This window comes from Chrysochloris asiatica, unplaced genomic scaffold (assembly GCF_000296735.1).
Source record: "Chrysochloris asiatica unplaced genomic scaffold, ChrAsi1.0 scaffold00021, whole genome shotgun sequence".
Taxonomy (NCBI): domain Eukaryota; kingdom Metazoa; phylum Chordata; class Mammalia; order Afrosoricida; family Chrysochloridae; genus Chrysochloris; species Chrysochloris asiatica.
The window spans coordinates 24,553,964-24,561,185 of record NW_006408539.1 but is presented as its reverse complement, the minus strand read 5'-3'; the positions used below and the strand labels follow the sequence as shown (position 1 = coordinate 24,561,185).

Genomic DNA, 7,222 nt, shown 5'->3' with positions numbered 1-7,222 from the left:
AGTTAAGAAATCAAACGGCATATTGTGTTGGGCAAATCTGCTGCACAAGACCTCTTTAAAGTGTGCAAGAGCAAAGATGTCAGCTTGAGGACTATGGTGCACCTGACCCAAGCCAAGGTATTTTCTATAACCTCATATGCATGTGAAAGCTGGACAGTGAATAAGGAAGACTGTAGAATTGTTGGATTTGGGTTATGGTGTTGGAGCAGAATACTGAAAGAACCAGGGACTGCCAAAGAACAAATGAATCTGTGTTGGAAGAAGTCCAGCCAGAGTGCTCCTTGGAAGCCAGGATGGCCAGACTTCGTCTCTCATAACTACGAATATATTGTTAAGAGGGACCAGTCACTGGAGGAGGATATCATGCTTGGTAAGGTGGAGACTTAGAGAAAAAGAGGAAGTCCCCTAGTGAGATGGATTGGCACAGCGGCAGAATCAATGGGCTCAGGATTGGGCAGTGTTTCGTTCTGTTGTGCATAGGGTCGCTATGACTTGGTACTGCACCTAACAACAACAAGATCATCCTCCAGTGGGTGGTCCTTAATCCAGAGAAACTGGTGCTCTTAGAGGAGCTACAGAGAGCATCATGGGATAGCACTGGTAGACTGGAATGATGCTCCCAACACCAGAAGCTAAGAGAAAGGCCTAGAACTGTCCTGCAGAATTGGTTGTTTCACATCATCTTGTTTGTGTGGCACGTGCTATGTCAGCCACAGGAAAGGAATACAGCATTTAAAACGCGGTGAGGAAGGTGCAGGGCTGGGCAACACTTCATTCTGTTGCACGTAGGGTTGGCGTAAATTGGAACACGCACGATGGCACCAAACAAGGAGCTACATTCAAATGAAACAAAAGCTTAAAAGAAGTTTGATTCAGAACATTGAAAGCCTAGGAAAAACCAAAGCTAATCAAAGTAAGACCTGTTAGGTTAAATGACAAAATTAAAGATTGAAGGAAGAAGCAGAGAATCGGAGACCAAGGACACCCAAGAATGTTGAGATACTGATGGCAGTTCTCCTGTGCCGCCTTTCCACCGTAGAATGGGTCCTAGAGCTGCTTCCACAAGGAACCCAGACTCTCCTGTCCTTCTATCATGCTTAACAAAGGAAGGGGTGGATGAAAACAAAAGCCTTAGAAAAGTGAAAATTCACAAGCTACAAGCTTGTGAAATTGACTTTTACACAATCTTCCGTGCAGAGAGCATCCTTCTACTCCAAATCCTGTTTCATGGTTACCACCATTCTGAGCAAGGTCTGGTAGTATGTCCAGGGTGGTCACTGTCCACTGACTGGACAACATGGAATTTTCCTGAAAGTCAAACTCGTGATATATTCAGAACAACGGCAGGATAAAGTTCATCTTTTAATAGCTATGATTTTTTTTTTAAGTGTTTGTTACAAAGTCACAGAACAACAAAAGGTCAAAGGGAATGCTGAACTCAACATGATGAGTAAGCATATGTACAAATGCAGTGGATAGAATTCGAAAGCTTTATCTCTGAAGACCGTTCTAGAAATCACCTTAACACGGATACTCTTTGAAGACCTGGCTTTATTTCCACTAAAGACTTCTGAGATCTGAATAGAGGACATGCCTTTAAGCATATCACAGCCCAAACACTCCATCAATGTAGGCAAACCTTCTAGTGAGGTTTTATTACTGTATTGATTTAAATTATCTTAGTCTTTTTGTTGTTTCACAAACTCATTCCATCCTTCATATTAAAGGTGTTTGAATATTAGCAGCCAGGACCAATTCCTATTTGTTTGATGTGTCCCATGGATTAATTAACAAAATTGCAGTGACAGCTACTCTCCTTTTCACTAGCATTTGCTGCCCGCCCCTTTCAGTAGCTGTCCAGTTCATGGGACGCCAAGAAATTGCAGAATTAACACTAATAAAAACTGGGGCCCTGGTGGTTCAGCACTCAGCTGGTAATCTAAAGGTCAGTGGTTCGAATCCCGCAGTTGCTCTGCAGTCTGGTTCCGTAGAGTTATCACTGTCTTGGGAACCACTGTGTCAAGTTATGAAACAGACTAGAAGGCAGACTTTGTGAAGGAAATTTTTATTTACATTGTATCTAGAAGCAGATACATAAATTCTTATACAATTACTTTCCAAAAATGTGCAAGAAATTACTATAATTTGTTTACAAACCAAAACACGTATTAAAATCAATGGACTTTGGATCATTCACTCTGTGGTGTTTTCAGTACAAATGGTACACACCTGATTTGAAACATACAGAAAAAGTGTAAACTACAGCAATCTGGATTGCAAGTGTTAATTTCATGGCACTCCATCAGGACAAGCAAACTTCTTTAGCCCGACATGTACACTGTAACAAAATTCTATAAGAATTTCTCATCATCTCTGGATGTAGAGTTTGGAATACTTTTCAGTAACAGTGACTATATTGTGATTCATTAAAAAGGATGTTTATAAAAAACCATTCTTTACAGGATTAAAAAAGTATTCAAAGAAACCGTATTTTGTCACCTTTATCATTAGGATTTTACAGTTACTTATGGAACTGGTGATTGTTCCTAAGGACAATAATCAATACAACTCTCTATTGCTGGTAGTGTGATGTCATTTTTCAAATTAGTAACACACATTCGATGAAAAAGTACTGTTTTGAATCATAAAGCAGTCTCTTTCACCCTACAGTATGACCTGTGTGTTAATTAAAATTTCTGAAAGCATTATTTAGATTTCTAGCATTGGTAGAAATACTGCATATAACCTAGTTAAGATTTAGTAATGTATCCTGTTTCCTTAATACTGGTTCAGAAATTATATTTTTACATTTTATTTACTATATATATGCCAATGACTTAGTCTTTAGGCACATCATTTTCTATACGCACAAGATGGTTGTTCTAGGTTGGTGGTTTCTTTTAAAACTATTTGCCATCATGTGATTATTTCATGTGAAAAGTATTTTTGACCTTCTATGATTTCAGATTATTGCACCAAACTGAAAGAGAATAGTTTTCCTAAGACAGAAAGAGACAGGAAGAGAGAGATGCTTCAGGTACTTTCTAGAGCTTTACTATTGTATAAAAAGAATTTTTAAAAGCTTAATAGTCTCCCAGGTAAGCCTGTAAACAGCTTCTGGCCTCCACTGTGTTTTATGACAAAACATGTGAAAAAAGAACAACTTTGAGCCTATTCTATGGCAAATGAACACCACTTTCCTTATTTTCTTTTTCTAGAAGCCATATTTTAAAATCTAGGTAGTGTCCATGTTATCTAAGTCTCCATTTAATAGAATTCAAATTTTAATCAAATTGCCTCTAGACCAAACCACAGGATGAATGACGATCAACTCCTTTTTCTGCTTCTGTTTACCTGGCTACTCAAGCATCCCACAAAACCAGTCTTTCTGCTGTGTTTTGACGAATGGATCTCTTTCTACACAAAAGCTGAAAGTGTTGCAATATCCCTTCCTTCCTGTTTGCAATTTTAATTAATGTCTTGACAAAAACTTTGATTTTTCTCAACACACTATCAGAACCTAACAATTTCGAATTGTTACAGTATTTTGTATGATGGATACAAAAAAAGCAGACCAAAAACTGGCTTCCCAAATTAGAACAGTATGGAGAATTGCCCTCCAAAAATAATAATAATAATAAATGCACAAGATACAATTTTAAAAACGTTGAGCTGGAAACCAGAATCATCCTGACAGGAAATGGCTTGATGTTAGACATACACGTGGCATCAAGAAGTAAAAACACAGAGAGAGAATCGGCTAAGTCCACATGATAAAGGGTGGGGGTGGGGGGTTCAGGGTGGTCCAAAGACCTCTGTGTACCAGGATCTCACAAAGAGTTACATGTAGATGCTTCTAGAAACATGGAGAAGCCGTGTCAACACTTATTATTAACACAGGGGCTCTCTGGTAATACCTGCCATCTAATATAGACACCCAGGGGCTTGTCATTCACCCTTCATCTAGTTTACACTGTTTAAAAATAAATAGTTTTGGGGAAAAAAATAGCTTAAATGTCTTGCATTACTTTGATGAACAAATTTACAAATCTATAATAGTTTTTAATCCAAACAGCTTATAGTGAACATTTATATTACAGAACACGCCGTATTACATCTGCCTAGGTGAAAGTGTATCAGGAAATGAAAGCAGTTTTTGTAACAAGGTACAATCAACAGCCCAGCACAATCAAGTACATCTTCCCCTGGAAGTCAAAGGATCATCCCACCATGGTATTATGGTATTGCATCTTTGCTTGATAAAAAAAAACCTCAGTTCTGACTGAAAAAATTAACAAGTAGAGAAAACAGATGTGGGGATGCAGACATGTTTAAATGACAAAGCCATTCTGCTTGACCGAAGCCCCCTGCCCTTGTGTTTAAATGGAGCTAGGAAAGGAGCTCTGGTAGCGTAGTGGTTACAAATCTGGCTGCGAACCTTAAGGTCAGCGGTTCGAAACTACCAGCCGCTCTGTGGGAGGAAGATGAAGCTTTCTACTCCTGTAAAGATTTACACCCTTGGAAACCCTGTACAGGGTCGCTATGGGTCGGAACTGACTCGACGGCACTTAACAAAAAGGAAAACGGGAAGTGACAAAGGGAGAAAAATCTTAAATGTTTCCTCTGAAATGGGAACATTTTCCTTTAAAGCTGTGTAACTGCAATCATTTTCTGTACAGGGTAACCCCAAAATGCTAGGCGACACATTGAGCAGTTCGAAACATCTACACAGAATTCGGATAACTCCTACCCCTACCACTATAACGCCTGATTCAGGGAGAGAAGAGGATTAATTTACGATCCCCAAGCTACTTGATGAGACTTCGATAATTAAAATAAACCCCAAAAACTGTTTTAAATGGCAGTGCATTATGTGTGGCAGGCGCTGTGGGTTAATGCGCTGGACTGCAAGTTAGGTTTTAACCTCAACGTGCGCAGTTCAAGCTCACCAGGCGAGCCTCGGAAACCCTATACAAGGTCTCTATGGGTTGGAACCCACTTGACGGCACTTTAACAACAACAATATGTATAATGTGGTTTTAATGTTTTCCTTGCATCATGATCCACAATTTCCCTAATTCTTCAACTGGAGTCATGGGGGAAGAGTAGAAGGGGTTAGGTTAGGCAGGGTCAGACTTAATAATAATTGTAATAGCAACTACATAAAAGAATAATACCAATTCATTGAAAAACTAAGCTTGTTTTTATCCAATTCAAAACTCTATAAAAACTTTCATGTGGAAAGAAAATCTAATTCATTAGCTGTGTGCTCAAGTTCTACCCAAGAAAATGATGATCGACTCAGACTAACGGAATCACAGAGAAAACATTTTACCAAAGGAAAAGTACAGATAACGCACAAAAAATTTGCTATCACAGGAAACCTTGATCGACTAGTATTTTTCTTAATAGCTCTGGTTCTACAGGTCTTTTTCTATGTGTATATGTGCCAATTGGTATCAGAGCTCAATGACAGAAAAGGCAAAGGAGTCTACATTTGTGGTAGCATATATTTCTTTTAAGAATTTTTAATGTAAGGCCATTTTTTAAACATAGACAAACCACAAGATGAAAACGAAGGCAACAGAAAAACCAGTCAACTTTTCACAACCCCCCAAATCAGTACAATCATAAAAACAATTTAGAGATGAGTGTAAAAGCCAAGTGGCACCTCTGCCTTCTAGTACCCAGGAAGACGTGGGCTCTCAATTTCAAATCAATGTCATTAAGGTATGAGGTTACAGAAATCATGTTCAGGGTACAAGACAAATTCAGGGTCTTATCCCATTGGTCATGAATGTTTCCCCCAAAACGACCTTTTGAAATCGGGCCACTGAGAGAGACCAGACGTTTGTTCATTCTATACGTTTTCATCCAACTTTACTTAGGGCTGAGTATACATGAAATGTGCTTTTAATGCATAAAAATCACAGTGGATAGCAGCGAAGGATTGGGAGGGCTGGGGAGGGGGCTAAGGAGAATCTGATCATTCACATTGTGATTATTCTGCACATTGAGGAAAGACAATTCACACTTGGAAACCTTCCAGACTTCACTTTTGAGAGAACCGAAACAAGGCCAAGCGAGCTGGCCCACACACTTCCCTACCCCTCTAGACAAGTGGGTGACCCTTGTACACAGAAAACTGAAATCGATATGGCAGCAAGAGAGTTTGGATAGCAAGGAGACGTTTGTAAACGGGTTTTCAATCGTGTTCTTGTCCCCCGAGTGCGGGGTGCAGGGCCCCCCCATCTTTCAGTAGTGTTTCTCCTGGAGGTAGACCTTCATTTTGTTCGGCAAAGGCAGTTTCTGGATCAGGTCTATTCTGGTGTACTGCCGGATCACGAATCGGCACAGGTACTGCAGGGAGCGGACCTGCATGAACCTCGACACCGGGTTGGTCAGCCTGACCGGGTAGGTGGCCGAGCCGGGCAGCCGGGACCTGGAGTAGCAGAAGGCTCCGTTTTCTGAGTCCCGGATCGAATGTTCGATGAGGTCGACGATGGACGTGTGTCCTTCCACGTCCGGCTGCTCGTAGAAGCTAAACCTCCCGTTGGAGTGCTCGATCCTGGTATGTAGCGTCTTGCCGTGGGAGCGGAAGCTCAGGCTGAGGAGGTACCGGTCATCGGAGCTGTCCCGGACCAGGAAGGAGCCGTCCGGCACGTTGGCCAGCTTGCCCTCGGCCTCCCAGCGCGTGATGGGGCCCCAGTACCACCCTTGTTTGGCCAGTTTCTTCAGCTCCTCAGTCAGGCTGGTCACCACCATGGGCCCGCTGCTCTGCACCGAGTCATAGACTCGTGCCACCCCAGGGGCAGAGTTGGGGTCAAAATTCAAATGGCAGCGCATGCTTTCAGACACGTGGGCATCAGCACCTGGGAGCCGGCTGAAGTCTCTTTGGACTTGATGGTTCTGCATCGGAGGTAGCAAAGGGGAGAGTGGGGGGCCGTCCTCGTGCCTGGCGTGGGGGCTCTGCAGCAGGACTCCCGTGGTGCCCATCAGCAGGCCGTTCACTGGCAGCTCCTGGTCCACCTGCTCCACCTGGCCCTCCTCTTCCGGGAAGGCGCTCCCTCCCCCGGGTGGGGGCACGGCGGAGACTTCCATGGGGGAGGAGCTGTCCAGACAGTAGCTCCGAGGCCCCCCACAGGGTACATCCCCTCGTCTAAAGGCACAGTGTACTGGATGTAGTCCTGAGGCACGAGTCCTATGACGACAGGCACGTGTT

At 42.4% G+C, this 7,222-nt stretch overlaps 1 pseudogene; it reads right to left on the bottom strand.

Moving 5' to 3' along the window:
• Positions 1–6,255: 6,255 nt before the first annotated feature.
• LOC102811062 overlaps positions 6,256–7,222 on the bottom strand; it is a 1,645-nt pseudogene continuing 678 nt past the window's right edge.